Here is a 24,562-nt window from a genome sequence, read left to right on the forward strand (position 1 = left end):
GGAACAGGAGCTCAGGAAGTTGCTGCTGCTCTGCACCGGGACCTCTGAATAGTGAGCACGTGGAGCTGGGCTGGCTCTCTTACATAGAGTCTGGCCCAGCCAACAAACCACACCCAGTGATGCTGCAGGGAAAGATTCTAGAAGGTCCTACAAAGGGACCCCACCCTAACACACTCAGTAAGCCCTGCAGCAATACCTTGCAAATAAACAGTTATTGCAAACACCATTAATAATGTTTTTCAAGATCAAACTCTGCAATGCAAAAGGTTAACATACTGCATATAAACACAAGGCATGAATTATGCTCTTGCATAAAGACTGGGTTTTTGCATTTTTGTTGCCCATAGAGCGCGCACTGTTCTGATGTTGACAGTGGCATAATCAGCGAGGCAAGCCCGCTAGTAGTATTTAATTTACAGGCCCTGGCTTCATGTAATACTACTTTACTAGAGACTCATAAGTAAATTCATTATGCCAAATAGGTATATGCCAATCTCACATGTTTTAGGTAGAGAACACAAGCACTTTAACCCTGGTTAGCAGTGGTAAAGTGCCCTGTTTCCTAAGGCCAACCAAAATAGTTTCAGCAAACTGGAGAAGGAGGGGCAAACGTTTGGGGGAAGACCACCCTTAGGCTTACAGGTGCAACACTTTCTATTATATTTTACACACACAGGGCCCATTTCACAAAGGTAAAATTACGGTCCAAACTTAGACCAAAAGTTTACCTTTGTGTTAGACCAAAAGTCTAATTTCATGACTTTTGTATTCAAAAAGGTCATCTACAAGTAGTATCTTTACATCTTCACTAAGGCAGAGATTCCACTTCGGGTGTAAAGTGTACTCTCCACACCCACAGTGTACTCTCTTCAGTCAGAACAAAGATATGCCACAAGTGTAGAGAATACATGTCTGGTGCAGAGAGTACACACTCCGAAATTACACTCCGGGACCGGAGAGTACGCTCTGCACCTGGAGTGGAATCTCTGTTCTGAGTGCAGACGTAAAGATACTACTTGTAAATGCCCTTTATGAATATCAAAATTCGTAAACTTAGACATTTGGTCTAAGTTTAGAACAAAAGTTTTAATAGGACGAATAGTTTGTTTAAGTGTGTATTTTATGTTAGGTTTTTTAGAACTCAATAATTTGAAAGTATGGATTTTACTATACATTTGATAAATCCCTCTAGATTAGATATGCTGTTATGATGTCACATTCAGATGTACAAGCTGGGAATGAGATAAAGCCACTAAGGTCCACCTCATCTAACTTAGGCCCAGACTCCATCTTGGCTAATGGAGGTTTCCATATTCTCACTCCTTAACAATGGAAGTCTTCACCTTTTCCAGTTTATGCAGAATCACTGCTATTTCTGCAATAAGACACAGATGTCGACTGACCTTATGTTTCTGAGAACTGTCAAAACGTCAAGCCATATGATTGATGACAGATATAGCACTTGAAGCAACATATGTCTAGGGATATGTCTACTTTTCACCATGCCAAGGTTAATTAAGAGCACATACATGCATATAAACAGAATAGTGTAGTCTGAATTGTTCTCTTTTTCCCTTATTGTTCATAAGGAAACTGTGGTGCACATAATCTATGTCAGACATTCCCAAATGTATGCCAAAAATTCGGATTCTGAGAAGATTTAGACCCTGATTTAAGAAAGGTGGCACTTGACCTAGTGCAGTGCCACTTTTCTTGTGACCCATTAGCGCCCCCCTATCGCCACCACGTGTGCGCCATATCTGAGATACGGTGCACCACGGCGGTAGTTAGGGAAACTAGCATCAACATTTTTGACGCTAGAACAGAGCTGTGCAGGATTAGCATAAAAAATGTTGACGCTAATCCTGCAAAGCCCATTTTGAGGCCCATTGAAAACGATGGCATGCCTCCTTTTAAACCTTTCGCTGCCAGGCCTTTTCCCCCTCAGGAGCCAGGCCTTTTTTGGCTATTTGGGGGAGTTAACTTTTTGTCCACATAAGCTACCCACGCTGAATTTGCGTCCTTTTTTCCAACATCCTAGGGATTCTAGAGGTACCCGGAGTTTGTGGGTTCCCCTGGAGGAGACCGACAAATTAGCCAAAATAAATCAAAAAATGTTTTGTTTTGTTTTTAAATGGGGAAAGAGGACTGCAGAAGAAGGTTTGTAATTTTTTCCCTGAAAATGTCATCAACAAAGAGTTTGCGGTGCTAAAATCATCATCTTCCCAGCTTTCAGGAACAGGCAGACTTGAATCAGAAAATCACATTTTTCAACACAATTTTGGCATTTTACTGAGACATACCCCATTTTTACTATTTTTTGTGCTTTTAGCCTCCTTCCAGTTAATGACAGAAATAGGTGTGAAACCGATACTGGACCCTGAAAATCTAAACATTTCTAAAAAGTAAACAAAATTCTGAATTCAGCAAGGGGTCATTTGTGTAGATCCTACAAGGTTTTCCTACAGAAAATAACAGCTGAAATAAAACAAATATTGAAATTGAGGTAAAAAAAAGCAATATTTGTCCACATTTTACTCTGTAACTTTTTCCTGCGATGTCATATTTTTGAAAGTAATATACCATTATGTCTGCTGTACTCCTCTGGTTGCTGGTAAATTTAGGGCTTGTAGGTTCATCAAGAACCCTAGGTACCCAGAGCCAATAAAGGAGCTATACCTTGCAATGGTTTTCATTGTATAACAAGTATACAACAATTCATTTGCTGAAATATAAGGAGTGAAAAAAATAGGTATCAAGGAAACCTTTGTATTTCCAAAATGGGCACAAGATAAGGTGTTGAGAAGCAGTGGTTATTTGCACATCTCTGAATTACGGGGTGCCTATACTAGCATGTGAATTACAGGGCATTTCTCAAATAGACATCTTTTTTGCACACTGTCTCACATTTGGAAGAAAAAAATGTAGAGAAAGACAAGGGACAATAACACTTGTTCTTCTATTCTTTGTTCCTCTAAGTGTCCTGATAAAACTGGTACCTCACTTGCATGGGTAGGCCTAATGCCCGCGACAGGAAACGCAACATGGACACATCACATTTTTTACATTTAAATCTGACGTGTTGTTTGGAAAGTGCCTAGCAGTGGATTTTGGCCTCTAGCTCAGCTGGCACCTAGGGAAACCTTCCAACCCTGTGCATTTATGAAAACTAGACATCTAGGGGAATTCAAGATGGGGTGACTTGTAGGGCTCTCACTAGGTTCTGTTCCCCAGAATCCTTTGCAAACCTCAAAATTTGGCAAAAACAAACACATTTTCTCATATTTCGGTGACAGAAAGTTCTGGAATCTGAGAAGAGCCACAAATTTCCTTCCACCCAGCATTCCCCCAAGTCTCCTGATAAAAATGGTACCTCACTTGTTTGGGTAGGCCTAGTACCCGGGAAAGGAATTGCCCTAAAACACTATCTGGACACATCAAAATGATCAAATACAAAACTACCTGTTTTTGCGGTGGGGGCATCTGCGTTTTTGGTCCTGGGCTCAGAAGCTATACAGGGAAACCTACCAAACCCAAAAAAAACTAGACGCCTGAGGGAGCCCAGGGAGGTGTGACTTGGATGGATCCCCCAGTGTTTTCTTACCCAGAATTCTCAGCAAACCTCAAATTTAGCTACCTCCGAATGTTCCCCTCAGTCTTGTGGTAAAAAAGATAACTCACTTGAATAGGTGGACTAAGTGCCTGTGACAGGGAAGAGCCAAAAACATGTCGGAAATGAGGGGAAACCAAACCAGGTCCAAAAGGGCAGTTTGAAAAAAAACACTTTAAGGCTAACAAGTGGGGCAGTCGTTTTATCGGTATAGATGCGACAATGCTGGGTGGTAGGAATTTTGTGGATTCCTGCAGATTCTGGAAGGTTTGATCACGAAAATGTTTGGAAAATGTGTGATTTCCAGCAAAGTTGGAGGTTTGCAGGGGATTGTGGGTAAGAAAACAGTGTGGGGTGCAGGTGAAGCACACCACCCTGGACTCACCCAGATGCTTAGCTTTCAGATGTGTTTAGCTCTCATAGATTTTTCTACATGGCAGCGTTCCAAAGTCCAAAAAGTGCAGCCCTCACCATTCCAAGTGGGACGATTTTGAGAGTTTGCCATGGGATAAGATGTTTTAGTGTGCGGGGGAGAGCTGAGAGACTGTTAACCCCTTCAGTTGGGGTGCGGGCACAACCATGCCCATACTGGTTGGTAGCCACCACCCACTATTTTTATTTTTTTAAATTCCCTGGCGTATATTAGACTTTCTGACCCCCACGGGAGTGGATTGGGGGTAACTGCCCCATCTGCTCACTGAGCCTTACAAAAATAGGCCAATCTACCCCAAGGGGGGCAGAACTGGCCTAAAATAAATCCACCCCCCCCCAGGAGAGCGGCCCTCGCTTAAGGGGTCACTCCCCTTGAGTGAAATTGGAGCAAAAAAAATTCCCTGGTGTATAGTGGTTTCTGCCCCTCTTAGGGGCATATTGGTCTAAGAAAAATAGGCCGGCGTGCCACCAAGGTGGGCACAAATGGCCTAAAATAAATTTGACCTCCAGGGGAGTGAAAATTCCCTAAGGGGTCACTGCCCTTTTTTGAAATTCTTGCAAAAAAGGATTCCTGGTGTCTAGTTGTTTCTGACCCCCTGGGGGGCAGATTGGCCTAATAAGAATAGGCCAGAATGGCCTAAAAACAATTTGCCCCCATAGGGGAGCGAACCTTGCCTAAGGGGTCACCCCTCTTATCAATTTAAACAGAAAGAAAAACCCTGGTGTCTGGTGGCTTCTCCCCCCCCCCGGGGGCAGATCGGCCTAATTAACATGGGCCGATCTGCCCCCATGGGGGGCACAAAAAGCCCAATAATGAAATTGCCCCCTAGGGATTGCCCCTTGCCTAAGGGGTCGCTTCCCTCATAAACATAAATAAAAAAGCGCTTCACACTAGGGCCTCTACCAGGACTTAATGGTTACATCCGTGGCAAGTCAGCGCCCGCCACCAGACGTAACCATTACGACCTTGGCAGCAATGTGGTTAACACCTGCTCTGAGCAGACGTTAAAAGTGCTGAAATAAATTACGCAAACAAATCTTTTACATTTCTTTGCACCACTTTTCGGCCCCCCTAACCGGGGAACGCCCCCTTTGCTTACATTATGCCTGACTTTGGTATAATATGGTGGAAAGAGTTACAAAGTGGCTCAATGCATGCATTGCACCACTTTGTAAATATGGGCCACATTAGCATTCAAAAAAATGATGCAAGGAGGAGCTGGGAGCTCTTAATTGAGCCCCTTAGTATATAACGACTGCCAAATGAGCACTTGTCAGGAGAGGTGCTTCACCCACATTATTACTCGAGATTCTGCCAGAGGCAGACTCACCTACTTCCAGCAAACTTCACACATTGTGGATGCTACATCTCACGTGAAGACTGAAGCTGATAGAGCCGAGTCCTGGAGGAAGACCAACTGACACTTCTGCAGTGTGTTTCGCGTGGAACACTGTCTTCAGTCTTCCACTGATAAACACAGCTTCTGCTGCCAACAAGTTATGCAGTGCATCTCTTACCTCTAAGAAACTCTAGACTACAAGTTGCTCTACCTTCATGCTCTCTTATTGTAGCGCATAGAAGTAAGCATTGGGGTGTTAGGATTTAAATGACATTTTAGAACGTGCTCGCAATGTTCACTTTATTCTCGTTATTTATAACTTACCTTCTTGCTGTCTTTACAGTATTCTGTGTAGTTGTTTCAGATGTACTGAGAAACAGATTGCTACCGTAGTAATACTTACTTTTAACTTAAAAATGTTCAATCTTCTTAGTACAATGTGGGTGATATTATGAATGATGAAATACGATTTGTTGCTGTTTCCACGGTGCTCCTGGTCCCTTCATTGGATTATTAGTAACCCAAAAGCAGAGCTTCTCTCAATTACACAGTTAATAGTACTTTGTGGGGCTACAGTAACCTGTCTTTTACATTAATCGCGGATGCATTGAACCAAGGTCACTCGTGGATGGGAAAGCAAACTTTGTAGAGTAACACCAAAGTCACAACAGGGAGGCGTTCCATGGTGGAGTCTGGGGAGTCCCACACATCCCACGGATCTTGGCACATTCTCAAATTTACATAGAGTTATAAACCAGGGATTGGTTCAAAATGGTACGCTTCCCATACCCAGGGGTAATGAGGAAAAATACCTTTATTCCTTTCATCCTTTTTCTATGTATGATGAATTGCACATCACGAATAGAAAATAAAGAATGCCCTTAATGATTGTTTTTGTGCAGGAAGATGTCCTTCCTGCACAAAAAACAATCTTGCCTCTAATGCAGTCACCCTTGCACCATGGTGCAAGGGTGTCTGTGTTGGTGCTAGGCAGCACACAATGCGCCAGAATAAGGAGGCAGCCGAAGTGCACCTTATCTTTGTAAATAGGATGCATTTCTGATGTCTCCCTTTCACACATGCAGCATAGCAAGTTGCCTTGGTGCACTGTGTAAAATATTAGTAAATCTGGCACCAGGTCCCTAAACCAATGACTTGAGATCATCAGTGAAAAGCTTTGGAGGACATAGAGGAATTATGGGATGCATCATCATTTTAAATAGGGGTATACTGCCAAGTACGTTGAGTGGCAACGGTGTCCATTTTTCAAAACCTGCCTTTGCTTTGGCCACACGGGGAGAAAAATGAAGGCTACATGTTAGACCAGGATAATGTTCTATGTAGATGCCCAGGTATTGGCAGCTTAGTCGTTTTATAGGGACAGAAGTCTGTCTTGAGTTGACCTCATTATCTCTGCAAAGTGGATCAGCAAGTATTTACTCTCATTCACTTGGAGGCCAGAGGCTTTTTCATAGAGATCTAGGAGTTGCAGACAAATGAGGTCCAGAATGGTGTGGGTTGTCTAGAAACAGGAGGACTTCGGCCAATACTATTCTGTTTTCAATTTCTTCCTCTCAACTCAAGCCTAGTATCTGGGTGTCACAACTCACCAGTCTAGTGAGGTTTCTATGGCCAGTGTGAAAAGGAATGTAGGCAACCGAAAACCATGTGGGGTTCTACATCAGATGGGGAACGTGTCAGACATCACACCATTTTTTTGCACTTGCGCCAACGGTTCAGAATAGAGAAGCCAAATATACCCATGAAAGCATAGTCTCAGACCAATGCATTCAAGGACCTTACCAAGCAAGGAAGGACCATTTGATGGAGTTGAACGACTTCCCAAAATCTATTAATGAGAGAGTGCATGGGTTGGGTATCTCCTTAAGGCGCTCTATTGCAACATGTACGCACCTCATGCAGTGGCGTGTACCTCAGCCTAAGGATAAAACCATGCTGATCCATGTGGATCAAGAGTGGCAAGGACTCTCTAGAGTCTACTGGTGAGGACTTTTATGAATATTTTACTTTTGGTATTGATTAGGGTAATAGGGCCACGTGTACAAAGATCGGGTATTGCGACTCACAAACTGTGAGTCTTAGTGACTCGCAATTTGCAAGTCGCAATACCGAATGTACAACAGTGTACTTTACACTGTTTGCGATTCCCAATGGGGTCGCAAATGACCTACCTCGTGAATATTCATGAGGTAGGTTGCAATTTGCGACCCCATTGGAAATCGCCTCCTTCACAGGGATGGTGGCATGTAGGAGAAGAGCAGACCATCATGCTTTTAAATAAAGCAGTTTTTTAAAAAAAATGCATCCCATTTTCCTTCAACGAAAACAAGATGCATTTCAAAATCAAAAATGAAAAGTTTTCTGTTCATTTTTTCAGAGCAGGCAGTGGTTCCCGGGACCACTGCCTGGTCTGAAAAAATATTTTCACTGCCATTCACAGAGGGGATGGGGTCCAATGGGCACCCCTTCCCGTTTGCGAATGGGTTAGCACCAGTTTGAAACTGATGCTAACTGCAATTGTTTTGCGACCACATTTGCGGTCACAAAACAATCATACATACCATTTGGATACGGTATTAGGAAGGGACGCTCTTGACACGCCCCTGCCTAATACCGATTTGGAAAACCCAAACTGCGATTCAGTAACAAGCTACTGAATCGCAGTTTGGGCTTTGTACATCCCAAAAAGCATTTTTCAAGTCGCAAACAGGCTGATTCTGCAAATTGTCCCCTTTGCGGCTTGAAAAATGCTTCATACATTTGGCCCATAAGTCTGTATGTGGTGCAGAGGTAGTAGGGTGGCCTGATTTGGAGATGACCACAATGTTTGCTTTGTCAAGATCTGGATGGAAGGTTCCTCTTATAGCTGCCTCACTGTAGAATGCGTACAATTGGGGGTATGGATGGTAGTAATTGAGGGGGGAACTGTCTGGGTTGTGTGTTTTCCCAGAGTTCATCTCTTGTAGCACCTCTTCTATTTCCTTGATGGTGATAGGCATGTCTAGATCTTTCCTGGAGGATGCTGAATTGGAGGGGAGAGGAATTGCTGTCAGAATGGAACTACTTTGTCTATCTAGTGATCCTGGCTGTCAAGTATATCGTTTTTGACAGTATGTGATACTGATTGCTATTCACAATGGTGACAGATATCCTATCCTCCGAAATCTAAAGCCCATTATAGCCTATGGGATCTATTTTTTAGTGGACAAGATATCCGTCACTGTTGTGACGGAGTAACCTGTCCACTAAGTTCTAAATCAGGCCCTAATTCCCAAGGTAAAACCTCTGACCAGGTCAAACATAGTTGATGTATCCGACCTGTACTCCATCGCAGTCAGCCTGAAAGCACACCTAGGTCCTTGTCTACCATGACCATTGACCACCATTGGCGTTTATCCTTTTTTTCAGAGCTATTTTTACTAAATATTTCAAAATTCATATCTCCTGTTCCCGTTATTCAATTTTTGTCATTTTGGTGTAATTTTTCCATTAAATTATTCTCTTATTTCATAAATTAGAGTGGGATTTTTATTGTGTTGCGTTTTTGAGTTTTTAACTAATTTGCTTTAAAATGCTTTACACATGTTCTTAAATTAAGTCTGTCTGCTCTGTGCCATAGCCAAAGAGACTGAGTTTAGGTTTAAATTACTAACACCTTTAACTGGACCTAATAAGATAGTGAGTGACCTTATTTCCTGTGGTGGACTTCCGTCCACCCCAGTACACGAGTCCCGTTCTCACAGCAGAACAGGCACTTATAATTAAATTAAAGCAGTCTGATCAGTATGCTAAGAACATCGCACAAACCTTAAACATAATTGCATGTTGACATCAAGTGAGTTATTATAAGTGCAATTCAAAAGTGTTTTCTTACCTCTGCTTTGTGCAGATTTGAACACTATGGGCCTCATTACGAGGCTGCTGTCTTGAGAATTCCAGCCTCATGCTGGTGGTCAGGACTGCTGGTGTGGCAGACCACCAGGGTTCTGCCAACACCACCAGGATCCATGATCCCAACTGCATGGTGGTGGCGGAGATTGTAACCCGCCAGGGCTGCACTGTCCTGTGAATTATGACTTCGTTCTCCACCAGCCCTTTGATGTCGGTTTCACCATCATGGAAAGGCTGGTGAAGAACAGGTGCAGGGGCCACGGGGAGGACCCTTCAATGCACATGCCCATGCACTTGGCATGGACAGTGCAGGGGTCCCCCTGCCCAGCACGGTTGGAATGTTCACTGTCTGCATTGCACCCTGCAGGCTACAGCATTGCCACCGGCACAATTACGAGCCGGAGACAATGATGTAGCCTGTTTCCCGCTAGGCCGGTGGGTGGAAACTGAGGTTTCTGCCCACCAGCCTAGCGGCAAAGTCCTAATAGGTTCTGCAGGTTGGTCACCACTACGTCAGTGGCAACCCAGTCGGGAGTTTGGCAGGCGAGCTTTCCCGTCCGCCAAACTCATAATGTAGCCCAATATCCATTTCTAAAAGGAAGCATTCTTAATAATCTTCCAGAATACAACATTTTAATGGGACAGTTGACAACACACTGCTCACCCGTCCTTCTTGAAAACACATTATTTTTGCGTGGAATCCCAGTGGGGTAGTTCAAAGTAATTCTATCTGTAAAGAAGTCACATCAATGTTTTTTGTGAATATTCATGAGGAATTCCGAAAAAAAACACATCTCTGCACCATCCCAGAAATGCCTCATACATTCAACCACAGAGTTGCATAGTACAAATGTTAGATTTAAAAATGTCCTGAATGTTGCATCATTGATGCATGAGATTCCTACTACGTTATTCGAAAGGAAAATGTGGTATAAAAATGTTCTTCCTCGTTTTCAAATGTAACAACATTTCTAAGTAAATATAATTACGAGTAATTGCTCTTCTGATCAATCATTATTTTTTAGCATAATCTCGAATTGGCATTCATGGGGGTTTCAAATAATCATCACGGGGTTTTCAAATAATCATCGCACGAAGTGGAAAACAGTTTCTTGAAGGTTCTTTGCTTGCCACAGTGATGCATTGATCGGTCTAACTCAATAGGAAACTCACTTTTAACTGTGAAGAAGGCTCCATTTGTTCGATCAACACTGAAAAAATAATCGCAGTCCTATCAACAGTGATATAATCTCCCCCTAGTGCTTCAATTGTTCTCGACAGCAGAGGAAGACAGAGAGTAAAGTCCATTCCATTGCAGGCTGCTGAAGAAATAGTGTGGAGAGAACTGGAAGGTCTGTATATTGATAAAAATATCTTGTGAAGGGTTGTGAAAGACAGTTAATAAACTTGAAGTGAAAAAAGAATCATTGTCTAGCAGCAATTCAAAGTAATAATAATAAAAGCAGAGGTGAATTCGGGGATGTAACATGCGCAGGCACCTTCAGTTAAGTGCATTGCTTGGAAAAAGAAATGTCTTCTTTAATGAGCTGTCATCAGGGGAACAGACCAGTCAATAAATGTAGATTCTGCCCTTCATTGTGACACAGCACAGTGCAAATAAGATAAGCGTAGTGGTAAGAAAGGAATATAAAATCTGCTGTTGCTGCAGTTTTACACATCATCAGACATATAGGGCCTCATTTTGACCCTGCCGCCCGCCTGGCGGGAACCGCCAAATGGCCGCTCCGCGGTCAGAAGACCGCGGATGCCATTCTGGCTTTCCCGCTGGGCCGGCGGGCGACCGCCAAAAGAGCGCCCGCCGGCCCAGCGGGAAAGGCCCTGCAACAAGGAAGCCGGCTCCAAATGGAGCCGGCGGAGTTGCAGGGGTGCGACGGGTGCAGTCGCACCCGTCGCAATTTTCACTGTCTGCTAAGCAGACAGTGAAAATCCTTATGGGGCCCTGTTAGGGGGCCCCATGACACCCGTTCCCGCCATCCTGTTTCTGGTGGTGAAAACTGCCAGAAACAGGCTGGTGGGAAGGGGGTCGGAATGGAGGATTCCCCCAGCCGGGGGAAATCCGGCGGAAAACCGCCGGACCCGGCTGGGCGAAGCCACGGTTGGAATTCACAATGAAGCACCGCCAGCCTGTTGGCGGTGCTTCAGCCGGCCTCCACCCTGGCGGTCATAGACCGCCAGGGTCAGAATGAGGCCCATAGTCTGTGCTATGCTGGCAGCGCATGTTTTTATTCAGTACTGTTGGGCCTGGCCCTTTTTGCAGGGTTTCTCCCAGATTTTTGCATTCGATTGCTTGACCAGTGTTTGTCGACATTAGGACTCCATGTACTTTTGCCCTGTTAAACAATGGTAAAGTGATTGTGTTCTCTCCTTAAGACATGGTACAATCAACATCTACCTGATTGGTACATTTAATTTACTTATGAGTCCCTATTATATGGTATTATGTGCACCTGGGGCCTGTAAATTAACTGCTACTAGTGGGCCTACAGAACTAATTATGCCACCCACTAAAGTGGAGCTTCAAACAAATTTCAGGCCTGCGATTGAAGCATGTTGTCCAATTGTAAACTGCCATTTCAACCTAGCAAAATAAACCTTTTGCCAGGCCTAAACCTTCCTTTTTAAAACATATGTCACTCTTAAGGTAGGCCCTAAAGGCTCATATGGCAGAGTGTCCTGTATTTAAAAAGTTGGCCATGTGGCTGTAAATTGTACATGTACTGTGGTGAAAAACTCCTAAAGTCATCTTTTGTACTACTGCAAGGCCTATCCCTCCGATTGACTAACACTGGGTTATCCTACTTTGTTTAATATGTGCTAACTTTGGAGTGGGAGCAGGTAGCTATGTAATTTCCAGACAGAAATGAATTGTACTTTAAAGTTATCTTTAATTGTAAGTTTGGATTTTAAAGTCACAATCCTGAACATGCTGCTTTCATTGAGTTGGCATTTCCCTGTCGTAACCAATTTGTGCCTCTGCCAGTGTCCTGGGTCACATCGCTGTGAATGATTCTCCTGTTCGGCTTTGTGTATTCCTCCCAGACAGTGATACAAAAGGGGATTAGCTGTGGGCAAGATGGGGCCATCCTGCCAGGATGGCTGGAGGTGGAGCTGTTTCCTACCTCACTTACACTCTAAAGGGTTTGCCTCCAGTACACACAATGGACCTGCTACTAGCCTTTTATCACCCCAGACTTCTTGGAGTCTTTACACAGGAAGGGAAGAACTTTCCAGAACCAGATATAGGGGTAGGACAGGATGCCTACCATACAAAGGCTGGCATGAGGTGTAAATATTTGACCCTCAGAACAACTCTTCAGTACACTCCTCGACCCCTGGACTATCTTTCCCTCTGCAAAGGAAGAATGGATCATTGCCCTTCATCCCAGGCTAACCTGAGTGACTCCAAGGGACATGTAACTGACCTCCTGTTTGAGCTCCAGGGACACAACAAGCTGCAGAAGCCTCCCTGCAACTGCCCAGCTAATCTACTGTACTGGCCTGTCTAGTTCTGCAACTGGACCTGCGTGAGCCCTCCTGGGGTCTGCTGAAGTGAGTTTCTGGTCTGCAGGGGGTGCCTCTCAAGGTCCTGGAACCTTGGCTGCCATCAGTTGAGCTCCTTGTATAAAGAAAGATGAAATCCTGAAATTTTGAGCTCTTCGCGACTGCACACAGATCCATTCACGCCAAGACTCTGCAGCCGGCAACGACCTCCAACATGAAGCCCTGGTGAACCACACTCTTTAATCTATAGCGACCATGAATCAAGACTGACGACGTGAGATTTGCCTTACGTAATACAAAAATTACAGCTAACGGTAACAGTCATCTGTGACACCTGACTGGATCTTTAGTAGGGGTTGGCAGAGTTTGTGGAGTTCTGCTATGCATAATTTCGCAGAGTGCCAAAAAAACTCTGAGAGCTCCACCTCATTCTGCACAAACGGGTGAAGTTGTACTTGCCAACAGGTTCACGCTGATTGGTGTGAGTAATGCGCTCCACATTGAAACATGAGCGCGAACCGCACCATGCAGTCGCCCACTTTCACGACCATCTTGTTATTTCTGTTTTGTGCCTGGTGCTGGTCCTACTTTTGAATCAATACTATACCTTTGCCATCCTTACTTTATCTTACTTATCCTCACCTGATTTACATTTGTTTCCTTAGTGTGTGTATTTGTGTTGGTGTATTTTATGTTTTTGCCTTTTTTTTTTTCTGTGACTTTTTTGTCCCTTTGTTGTTTTCCCATAATTTTTTCCTCTCTATGCATTCTATTTTCTCCTGTCTTTATGTTTATTCCCACCCAGTGCATGGCTGAGCATGGAAGAGGTAGCAACAGTGCAGGGGGTGCAGCAAACCGCACACTCTGCAGGTGTTGGCAGCCTTGCAGCAGTTTTAGCGAGGAGCAGGTGGCCACACTTTTTTTTGTGCAATGCCACCTCTCCTCCATGCTGACAGCAGGCCAGGGAGTGGGTACGGCCTGCAGGAGTGTCAGCTGTTCTAGAGGAGAGTGCACCACTGTGTTTGCTGACGTACTCGGCTTTGGTGCACCCAGCAGCAGCTGATGTGCCGCTGGGGTGATATCCTGGACCAGGAGCGGGACCTGCTTGACCTGCTGGGTGTCCAGGTTGAGGGGCTTGGTGAGTGCTAGTCATTATTACTAATTTTGTTTTGTCCTACAATGCAATGTTTTTTCAAATAGCATGCTGCTCACACTCAAAGGTAAGTTAAAAGGTTAAGTTCACGTAACGTTACGAATAATATGTGATCTATCCAATTTGAGTGAGCCAGGGGCTCAGTGCTACCTAGTTCTGCTTATTACTGTAGGCAATCGCTTGGCCTGATTATTTATGAAGCTATGCTGACTCCTCTCTCCTCCTCTCACTACCACATTGGTACTGTGGCAGTAGGCGTAAAATAATACCAGTGAGTTAGCGTTCTCTGTGTCTTTCTTTTTATGTAGCTTGTGCAGTCCCAAGCAATCTCTCAGCGATGTGTAGTATGCATCTATGCATTGAAAAAGGAAACTAACTTGCTTGGCCCATCAAAGAGAGTTGCGTTTTGCAAAGTGTGAGAGACTGGCACCTTGTTGCAGTACTCCCCCACTTTGTGCCTGGTTTCTTAATGCAACTCGGGCTGGAGTGCAGTGGGATCCTGCTAACCAGGTTCCCAGTGCCAGTGTTCTTTCCCTAAAATATGGTAAAAGTAATTGGATACACTTTTAGCTACCACTATAAGTCCATAGTAAAATGTACTTAGGTACCCAGGGCATAGGGTACTATGGGTAAGCCCCTGAGGGCAGCAGCACTGATTGTGCCACCCTCAAGAGCTATGCATCCAGGTGCACCCAGCACTGCCATAGCAGGCTGAGTGTCCTGGTGCAAACCTAAAATACAAACTCGACATAGCACACTCTCTGTGTACCCTGTCTACCCTACACTGCATATGTTATGGGTAAGTCACCCCTCTAGCAAGCCTTCCAACCCTAAGGCAGGGTGCACCATACTATATGTGAGGGCATAATTGCATGAGCAATATTCCCCCACTGTTTCCTTGCCAAGCCTGGGATAAAGTGAGTGAACAGAGCAGCCATTTTAATATATGTGCTGGACACTGGTCAATACAAACTTCCCAGCTACATAATGGCTACTCTGAACCCTAGATTGTATGGTATCAAACAACTCAGAATGATAAATCCAAACTGGTACCAGTACGGGATTTATTATAAAGTGTACCCAGGGGTCACCTTAGAGGTGCCCCTTGCAAAAGCCAACTATCCTGGCTTGGTTGCTGACTGGTTCCAGCAAGCCAGCCACATTGAGACAGCCAATACACAAACCCTGGGGGAAAGCCCTGTCTCTCTGGTTTGTGAAACAAAGCCCTTCCTGGGTGGAGGTGCTAATCCCCCTCCCTCAGGAATCTGCATTGCGATGGCAGTGAGCTTCAGAGGGCTACCGCTCTTGAAACTTGACACCCAGGCCTGCTGCTAGCAGCAGATGGCCTCCCCCTTTGCAAACCACCACTTCTGGAGGGAGCAAAGGCAGGAAATGAAAGAAAGGGTAGGAGGAGTGGCCTCACTGAGCCTGCACCACCCCAAGCAAAGTGGACCCTTCATTTCCTTTACCTCCATATTGGATGGCAGGAAAATAACCAATTAGGTTTAGGGAAGTTACCCTTCCCACAGGAATCGTTCACTGTAATAGATGTAGCCACCCAAGGGTAAGTGTCCCATTGGACACTACCAGGTTCCCACTAAAATGCCCACAAAAATTAGTATTTAGTGGGCTCCCCAAGACCAAGAAATTAGATTTGAAAAGGACTGAACAGGAAGAAATAAGACAGCACCAGAGAATCCGCCAGGATGAGAACAGAGGACCTGCTGCACCAGAAGAGGCTCAAGACCCTTGCTTGCTGCACCAAAGCTCAACAATTGCCACTGCGGAGGTGCTGACCACTGGACTGACCTTAAAAGCCCCAGAGGATCTCCAGGCTTTGCAAATAGCCTAAGTCACCCTCCTGAGTGGAGGCACCACTCAGGAAAATCAAGAAACCTGCAAAGGACAAACAAACCAGTGAGGGTCACTTCACTGACTGGCTGATATCTCCGCTAGCGGATGTCACAGCTAGACCCAACAACACACCAGTGACCGCCCAGATGCGACCCACAACTGTGCCATGTTTGGTGGCACTGTGCCCTCTGGTGGCTGAGTTACGCCAATACACTGGCTACTGGTCAGCTGACATTGGACATGCAGAAAACCAGCTCCCCCAGAGCTGAAAAAGGATCAGGAGGAATCCCCAGTTAAGGGACTTCAGGAACACCCCAGACCTCCAACCAGAGTGCCCCTGTTGTCCTGTAAGCTGCCCTCAAAGAGACTCACCTCCAGGTCCAGTAGAATCTGTTGCGCACAGCATCCAAGACCTCCAAAACGCCTTGCACCTGGCCGCCCTGGGCCTCGCATCGCAGGATCTGCTGTGTGCCCAGGCCCCCAACCCCTTGCGACCTCGACAGCCCAAGGCGACCCCAAGGCACCATCCTTAACTCTGCAAACCAGCTCCATTTCCAAGTGCCCCTCCAGGTAGCCCTGTTCCTGTGCCAAGAACCTCTCCAAAGCTACTCCCTCCAGAACCAGGAGTTGCCCGAGACTCTCCAGCTTGCACAGTGTGCCCACCAACCACTCCAACCACCCTGCAAGAGAAGAGACTGGTAACCCAACTGTGTGATTTTTACTGCATTTTTAAAGGTGACTGTGCATTGAGTCCAATGGTGTCGAATAACGCACAGAAAGACTAACTTTGCTAAAACTTGATCAGTAGTTAAAGTATTCTAAACATCTTGTTCTTAAAATTTATATAAAAGTTTGAAGTATTTTTTATAAATTCTGGTCTTGAGTTATTCATTGAGTGTTTGTGATGCATAAGTGGATTTGTGAGTACAGCAAATGCTTAGTACATCTCCTGGATTAGCGTAACAGCTTAACCATCTACCTTAAAAATTGGAGCATTAGGTGGTCTAATTTTTACCTATGGAAACCAACGTGTGGTTGCCCGGACCCTCTGTATAGTGTAATCGATTTTGTACACTACATAGAGGGCCTGCCTCCGACACAAAGCAAATATCATTCATTGTAATGCATTAGTATTTCCAAATGTAGTTTAGGAAATTTGGAATAGGGCTTGGGTAATGTTTTAGAAATTAGGAATAGCTCAGCTCAATAATATAGACAATCTAATCTAGAAAAATACAATGACAATATGCTACTGCATTTGCCTTACAAAATAATTTCTAGGAGATTAACTGTACTAGAAATCTATTTTTGTTGTCTTCTTTATTTCTTACGTCAGCACCCAAGGGCAAGAAGAGGACATCAGAGGGTCGGGCCAAGGACGGTGCCAACATCAGGGCTGTTGCAGATGGAAGTTCCACTGTCACCACCAGAGCCACGGCTGATGGCTCTGCTGGCTCCAGTAAGTTCTCGTTAATATTATTTATTTCTCTAACATTTACGTCTCCACATTAGAATATTTTTTTCTGCCTTTCTCTTATACTGTGACTTTTGTTCTCAAATTCTTTTCATTCTATTTAATGTGTTTTCTTGTTATACCTCCCTGCATTATCTTTTTTCTATATTTCTTGTTTATGTAGCTAACTTCCTTCTACCTGTACTAATTTATAGCTTAAGCTTTCTTCTGCTTGGCTATTAAGCTGTCACTCTCCCCTAATTTTTATACCCTGTGGCCTGTACAGTAAGAATAAGATAATAGATCAGGTATTCTACTGTTAAGATTGCAGAGTTTGCAGACTGAAACAAGCTCTTCTACCCTTATTTGTTGAGGAGGCTTTCTCTTTCTTGCTCATACTCAAATGATGTGAGAGTGGCCACGGTTATGGTGACCGACCAAAGCTGTTTTGTATGTATTATTATTCAGTATCACAGCAGTTTTGATTGCAGTGCAGCATAGCAGGACAATAGTATGAGGACTGTCCCATTGCATTTTCCAACCAAAACCATATGTCCTTCATTGATTAATTTATTCTACCCCTTCAATGCGCTTCAGATGGCTCATAGTCATCGTCATCTGCCCCTCCATTACGGTTGTCTTAACTATTGTCTTTTCTAACATTGTCAACCAACAAAATGCCCAAAGTGATATTTTAGATGGGAAAGAAGATACTGGAAACTGAACTGTAGTCATACATTGCAGTCATATTTTGTTTAAAATAACAAAAAAAGGGGAGGTGTGTCTGGCATCTAAAATGCTAAATGTTTTTTCTAGTCGCACAGACCATCAGTGCCCGGGGCCAGCACCAGTGCCCTAGATGACACAGCAGCTGAAGGGGAAGTCTCTGCGGCATCAGGGATGGGCGATGGTAAGTCACATTACTTGGTTATTGATGATTAATGATAACCCACTGTATTTGTTGAGTGAGGCAGATCCCACCCATCATCATCCATGACCTCCCTGCCCATTGTACTTTGCGACCCATGGGCCATGACCCTACCTAACTGCAGCATGGCTCACTCTGGCACTGGAGTGTTGGCTGTGCAATGTGCATCTGCTTCTGTGAATGTGGCATTTACAAAACGTTCAATGGATTGCAAACTGAAATGAAAACAAGGAGTCTTTCCCTTCCTTAATTCATTCCTAAGCTTTGTCCCAGCTTGCCAAAAACATTGAAAAAAAAAAAAAATTTGGCATGTGCCACATGTTAAAGGACGAGTGGTCCATATGGCTTCCATGATGGATTTACACCTGTTCAAAGTTTTTCCTTTTAACATTCATAAAATTTCAGTTTCAATTACAGTGACTAACTAAGCCTAAGCTTAGGTACATCATCAGTGCCCCCCCCCACACTATTCCGTAGGAAAACTTCTACCATATACAGTATACCCGGCCTTTTTCCTGTACCCTCCTGCAGCAGACTCACTGACGGATTTTGATATTGGTGGAGGGGTTACTCCATCACAACAGTGATGGATCTCCCGTCCATTGAAATCTAAATCCCATTATGTCCAATGGGATGTAGATATCGCCGGATGGAATAACCGTCTCTGTTGTGATGGAGCAGCCCCTCTGTGAAAATCTAAATCAGGTCCTATGTCAAGTTTCCTTCCCTTACTGCCAAGCAAATGTGTTTGATGGAAATATTTTTTGTATAAAGGTGAGGCTGGGAAGTAAAGTGGGATTAAATGTCTGTTATTTTGTGTTTTGTGGATGGGATACTCTGTGACGAGCGTGCCCAATACAATTTATATATCCTGTTCCTTTACCTGTACTGCAGTGCATCTTTTTTTATCATTGTCAGCTTACAGTAGACAGGATATCTATTATCTGCATGTTATACATGACATGAGGTATATATAAATCATCTGAATAGAATACTTGCACTCTATATTGGATGATGCCTTACTCATTAATCAGAGTTCATTTTCATTTTTTCCACAAGAATTCTGTGTGGTTTAATTTTTTAGATAATCCTTTACAAGAAAAAAAACACTCTATTTTTTAATCTTTTGCTGCCTCCTTTCAGCCAGTCAAAGCTTCATGTGAGGCATGTGTTGATAAAATCATGTCCGTGTGACTTTCCTAATCATATCAAAAACTGCAATGGCCCTAGGGGACCAGCAATGTATGTATACTGTGCCACTAAATCATTAAAAAAAACAAGTGTTTACACAGAGCATTCTTTACAATTTGTCTTTTTAATTTTTTTTCCTTCTTGATATGGCTAATCCTGCTGGTCCACCTCCACTACCGCAGACCCAGCTGGAGATAGTGGCCCGGCTCTGGTGGCAGACACTGAACACCACCAGGACCCACTACCAGCGGCTGGTAGACGAGGATAGTCAGGCGCATGCCCCTGCTCTGGGGCCCAGTTCCACCAGCCAACGGCCTGTGACTCCAGCCTCCAGACCACACCGGCACTGCGAGCAGCTTTGAGCTGCCTGTCCCTGTCCCAATTCCAACATTTTCACCCCCTTTCCGACTGGCTACACCATCGCCTAGTGCTGCACGAGCTGGCACACTTGGGCCATAAGATGGCATGGATTGAGGCCAAATCCAACACCTGAGGACCCTCATCGCAAATGCCCTCTACTAGCCTATTTTTCGTTTTTTGTTTTGGTGGGAGGGAGTTTGTTGTGGGTGGAGAGGGGGGAATTTGGGCAGTGGATTTTTCTTTATGGACATTTGGGCATTTATATTTTTTTTGGACATTGACTGGGGATGGGGAGTGCTGTGGGAGAGGGGTGGGCCTGTTGTAGGTGGAGAGGGTGGATTTTATTTTTTTATATACTATTGCAAAGTCCTATGTAATGACATGTGGTTCCCGGAATACAAAGTCTAAACAATTTAGTATGGGGGAAATGTCCTTAACAAGGTGAAGGATTTTTGCAATCTAAGTATGCATGTAAGCTCCTCCATGTTATGGAATTTCCATCTTAAGGTCAAGACTCAACAATTTGTACGATCTTTTGCTTTGCTCATAAATTAGGTCATAAACCAATACCACAGATGGTATATAAATCAAAATGTGTAACAGCAGCTACATATGGGGTGGGCTTTGGGGGATTATGGCAAAGCAGTTTCGCTACAATGCATTGAGAACAAATTTGTACATCGATTACTGTTGGTACCCAAGAACATAGCAAATATTATCTGTCGTGAGGAGCCGAGTTTGCAGTACTTAGAGAATGTGATTGATGTCTCTCCTCTTTTATTTTGGATTAAATGTTGGAGAAACCCTGAGACCAGTTTGGTGCAAGACTACATGACTGATTGTCTACAATTGGCCAAAATAAATAGGATTTCTTGGCTCTCATATCTGAAAATGCCATTTTGAAATTTAAGTCCCTGCCTGAAAATGCGAAAGAGGTGGTGAAACAGTGATTTAGAGAGAATGTTGTGATCCTTAGACTTCATGGTGCACTGAAGCTGAAATCAATTGAGTCTTACATCTGTCATGAGGAGCCGAGTTTGCAGTACTTAGAGAATGTGATTGCTGTCTCTCCTCTTTTATTTTGGATTAAATGTTGGAGAAACCCTGAGACCAGTTTTGTGCAAGACTACATGACTGATTGTCTACAATTGGCCAAAATAAATAGGATTTCTTGGCTCTCATATCTGAAAATGCCATTTCGAAATTTGGGCCTTGAAAATAAGTTTACAGTTGCTAAGTCCCTGCCTGAAAATGCGAAAGAGGTGGTGAAACAGCGATATAGAGAGAATGTTGTGAGCCTTAGTCTTCATGGTGCAATGAAGCTGAAATCAATTGAGCATTACATCCAGATTTCAACCACAGACACTATGGAACCTTATTTAGCCTGGTTCCAGAGTCCATTAGCATGCTCTCGCCCGACCCTGGTCAGGCTAAATCTAATCCACTTTAGAGTGGACTTTCCCACACAGTGTACTTGGCAAAAAGATCTGCCAACCTGTCCCTGTGACACTATGTCCAACCAGAGCACATGCCACTTTCTCTTATTTTGCACATTGTATACTGCCATTCTTACGTAGGGCAAATGTTAGACATTATATGGAAGCAATGAGCTTTGTACAAAATTAATAATGATTCAAATGTATCACTCCATATTAAATTTTATTAGATCCACTATCGCCATCAGGAAACCTTATGGATTGGTCTATGTAGTTACACAACTTGATTTAGTTACATGTCATGAACTTAAAATGTTTTACAAGTTTTTTCCAGTAATTAGGAAAGGATATGATTTGATGGATGACATTTAATCTGATGTTTTGTAGTTATAGGCACTTTCATGTATGAATGTATGGTGTAAAGTCATATGTTTTAACAAATTAAAAATAATAATAATTTGTATTTAAATGACTTATGTGATCTTATGACAATCTGCCGAACAAAGAGATTTGACTTGACTTTATATGTTATTAAAAAGAAAATATTTCTAATCTACTTTCTCTCTGAAGATTTATTTTGTGTTTTCTTTAACTTTGCACTGATGCCTTTTCTTGCAGCCTGTCTTTTTAATCTACTTCTCAAAGTGTATGCTAGTTAGGAGGGTATGCTGCCATTCCCTATATTGCCTACAGAAACCTAGATAAACAATTACTTATCTCATCTATAGTAGAAGTTACTTACTTACTAATTAAAATAGTTCACTTCCCCCTATAGTTCTCTTACCTGAATACATGAAGTGATGGAGGAGGCTGCTCCCTCTGTCAATGTTCCAACACTGTACTGGAGGGTTTTCCAAAGTGCCTTCTTTATGGTAGTGGTAGTGCACTAATAGGAAAGGAATCACCTAGGTGATCTCCACCTGTAGGATTAAGCAAAACGATCACTGACAACGGAATTGAAAGAAAAACTCAGAGTCAGTAGGTTATACATATACATTTATATTATAGCTTTAGAAAGACTGAGGACAGACTACCACATATCATAACAAAAACTAGCAATAGTAAATTATTCTGAGCAATGGTGAGCATTGAATTTGAAAAACAAAGTTATAAAATCCTCAAGTCAGGAAAAATGTCTGTACTCTGCATTCAACAAGGTTTAGTGTTTGTACAGATCAAAGGCCTGAATGATGATGATGATGATGTTGAAAAATGACATTGTGTGATTGGGAAAGTGGGGTTGGTGTGGGCTATTGCTCAGGTAATAGAAGATCCAACAGTGAGTTGGTGTCTCATTTAACTACTTGTGCCCCACCAAGTGTGTGATCTATTTGTGTAAGTTAAGACTCACCTAAAAACAGGATTAGAGGTTTGATGAATGGATGGGAAAGGGGATTTAGGGAAAGGTGTGACAAAGAGAAACACAACATAAGAATAATATTAATTGGGGAGATGAGCAGCACATCACCATCACCAATTGTTTGTGGACAGAAACGAAGGAATGAGTATGACACAGTTCAGTTAAATGAACTGCAAACAATCCTTCTTCCCCAGGGCCCAAATGAATAATACCTAAATGTTCTGTCTTCAATGTTTGAAAAAAACAAATAGTAAATTGAACCCACCCAGTTCTAAAAAATATGAATATTAAAAGAAAATTGATACTGTATTGCTAAATTGGGGTGTGCATTTGCATTCTCCTCGGGAATGTCAGGTCGTTAAGTAAGCAGGAATGTTGAGCTCAGCTTTTGCCTTTTGTTCGTGCAGGAAAGGAGAGGGCCTGCAGATTGTAAAACAGAAACTGTAGTGTAGAGTCAGGGAGAAGAACAGAAGGAAGGTAAGCTTCATGAGGAGCCTACAAAGAAGACTCAGATACAGATCAAAAAGAATAGGTCTCAGAATTTCACGTTTGCCACCAGTGCAACACAAGCACTGGGCAGCATTTTCTAAATCAACGCACCTCTCTCATTCTACATAGATGAGTACTGGGCCTCAGAGTCATGATTTTTCTTTGAAGTTGATAACTTTCTTCTTCTAGCTGGTGAGGTAGTCCCGCCCACAGTCCTTCCACCCTCTTCCTGAGTCCGAGGAACTCTGTCCCAGTCCCGACCCGAGCGAGATGGACCTGTAGGGCACTGCTGTTGAAGAACAATTAGAGAAACAAAATTGAGTTATTTGGTATATATTTGTGTTTGTTAACTAAAATTACCGGTCTGGTCTCAGAAGAACTAGAAAAAGGAATGGACTCTACTGATAAATTGGTTCTAAGTAGGTTTGTAAAGGCTAATCACCCTTAGGAAAAAGGATCACCTATCATGCACCAAACATTGCAATTCATCAAAATCAAGTTTACAATTAATTGAACCCACTCCCTCAGTGTCTGCCACCACAAAAATCATCACTCACAAGCACTCACTCCTTGGTGCAATAGTTGTAGTTACCTCTTCCAATCCAAGCATGGGTAGGTTAAAAATAGAATGTTTGATGCAAGCAACACATTGGAATTTGGTATTAGCACTCTTGTAATTCAATGATTATCTGGGGAAGCCCTGCTAAGTGATGCAAAAGAAGGATAAACATGCGAGGGAGGCAGGCATGGTCTCCAATGTCATGAAGGAGTTGTGGAGGTTTTTTCACAGCACAATGGACTGTCATAAGGACCTTTGTATCTTTATGAGACTGCCTGAATGGGGGGGGGAGCACCTCTGCTTGTAGGTGACTAAGTCACTCATTTACCATGTGGCAGCTACCAGCCCAATCCTTCCGTATCTCTAGCAGCACCTCACCAAATCCCAAAGAGTAAAGGTGATTTCTAGCAGCCTAGCGCATGGATTCTGGAAGACCCGCTCATGGAAAATAGTGGTGCAACAAGTCCTACCCTTTTCTCTCTCACACACACAGGAAAGAAGGAAGATGCAGGACAGTTTTCAATACTATTGAAAAGACTGCAATCTGCAATAAAATGCATGAGCTGCAATGAGTAGGATAATGACAACTAACAAGATCAGGATTGTGAAAATAAGCGATGCAAATATGAACACCCCCAACATATCGCAATAAACATGAATATGCAAATTCCTCCCTAAAGCGTATTTGCTACAAGGCGTGACAAACCAAATCTGTCCATGCCGTGTCCATGAGAAGCGCTCCATCCCCCGTTACCTGAGGAGAAGGAATTCCTCTAGTCTCCAAATCTGGCTTTGTAAAGACACAAAGGCTGAGGCCTGCTGCAAAGTGACATGCACTATAGAAGGAATATCCTGGGTGGAACCCCTTCCAGTGGCCTTGGTCTCACAAGGTGTTTTTATAAGGCACATGTTATTGTTCGTGGAGACATCCTGACGTGGGTATGTACCTAATAGCTACATTGT

This window comes from Pleurodeles waltl, chromosome 5 (genome assembly GCF_031143425.1).
Source record: "Pleurodeles waltl isolate 20211129_DDA chromosome 5, aPleWal1.hap1.20221129, whole genome shotgun sequence".
In the NCBI taxonomy this organism is placed as follows: Eukaryota; Metazoa; Chordata; class Amphibia; order Caudata; family Salamandridae; genus Pleurodeles; species Pleurodeles waltl.